A 1,927-nucleotide genomic window follows, 5' to 3' on the forward strand; every position below is an offset into this window, starting at 1 on the left:
CATACAGATTCAATGAATACTTGGTTACGACACTCAATGAACAGTAAGCAGGCAGATGTTGATGAGCGTCTTTGCTGTGAACGCTGGAGAGGTCAAGAGGTAGCCACTGCCTTCCACTGTAGAGGGACAATGGAAGACTAGCAAAGGATGGACTGTCATCATGGCAGCCTTCTTTAAACCGAAACATTCTCTTGAGAGGTTAGGGGGAAACTCATGAGGTTCAGGAAGTAAACAAACATCATGTGCCGGGAAAAGCTGAAACATGGAAGATTCTGGAATGCCCATCAGCTTTACGAAAGCCCTCAACTACTGCTGTGAGAGGAGACTGCCAGCCCAGCTACACAGAGGCAATCTCTCAGACAAGTCATGCAGAGGACTCCAGGGATGCAGCTCTTAGTCAGCACCTGTGTTAAGGAGTCAGAATCTGTGCTAAGCACCTGTGTTTTTGTGATGCTTTTGAGTCCTCTGTGCTCCGGTAAGCAACTCCTCACACATAACTGCTGTTCACAACCACATAAAAACCCATTAGTTCACCAAGTTGGGCGTTGGAATAACCATTGCTTTTGCTAGTTTTGTGTTCCTTATCTGGGGTGAACAGGGGTGTGTGTGTGTGTGTGTTTTGCATATCCTCAGGAAAAGTCTTTCACACAACACCAAGGTAATTAAACTTATTTTGACATTAGTTTTATTCTTCCCATGATCTTTCTGCCAGACTAGACACCCTTCAGAGCTGTGTGCTTAAAATTGAACACCACCAACAGCAGGGCTCCCGTGAGAGGGAGGATATACCTACCGTTTATCTCCTTTACTCTCTTCTTCTTCCTCCTCTGCTTCTTTCTTCTTCTGTCCTGGAACTCACTCTGTAGACCAGACTGGCCTCGAACTCAGAGATCTGCCTGCCTCTGCCTCCCAAGTGCTGGGATTAAAAGTGTACACCATCACTACCTGACTAGAACCTCTCTTACATCACCGACCTTTTTAGGCAATTCTATCCGTGACTGCCTCTGTGTAGGAATTAACATGCACACTGCAGTTGCTTTCTAGAAAATGACTGTGGGTGCGTATGTTGTATGGTATGCATGCACTTGGTATGTGTGGTGCATGCACACACTGGGTGTTTTCCTTATTGCTCTCCACTTCATCACCTTCAGATAGGGTTTATTTAGGCTAGGCTGACTGGTGACTGTGTGAATCCTCCTGACTGCTCGCCACAGTGCTGGGTGGGTCATAACTACTCACCTTTCTGGCTCTTTACATGAATTCTGGGGATCTGAACTCAAACCCTTATGCTTGCAGACTCACTGGCACCCTTCGTAGTACTAACCCTTAAATACAGACTCCTTATGTGGTGACCCACAATGTAAAATCATTGTTGCTACTTCGTAGCTGTAATTTTGCTGTTATGCACTGTGTGGAAATATCTGTGTTTTCTGATGGTCTTAGGTGACCCCTGTGAAAGGGTCATTCAGTGTCCCCAAAGGGATTGTGACCCACAGGTTGAGACCCACTGCTAACAAGTTATTTTAACTCGTTTCCCTGGTAGCTGACCTAAGTTGCCTTTATCATGTATTTAATTCTATTTAATCTCTTTTTTCTATGACTTTCTGAATTATGGAGGCCACGACTTTCATCCTATTGCTGATATACTATAAAAATCAATTTAGCTCCAGCAGTTAAGTATATAATTTTCAAAATTATGGCCTTCCTTTGTATCTTCAGGATGATGGAACCATTCAATCAGCAATTACTGCTGTTACAGCAAGTGGTTTGGGAGACATTAGTGAACAAGAGTCAAAAATCCTTTATGAAGGTTGCATTTGGAATGAGGGGAGAGAGGTAACAAGCATAAATAGTTTCTATAAAATGTTAGGAGAGTTGGAAGAATAGAGACGTGCAGAGAAGTGACGGGAATGCAAAGCAGACTATA

Source organism: Myodes glareolus, chromosome 5, assembly GCF_982192425.1.
Source record: "Myodes glareolus chromosome 5, mMyoGla1.1, whole genome shotgun sequence".
In the NCBI taxonomy this organism is placed as follows: domain Eukaryota; kingdom Metazoa; phylum Chordata; class Mammalia; order Rodentia; family Cricetidae; genus Myodes; species Myodes glareolus.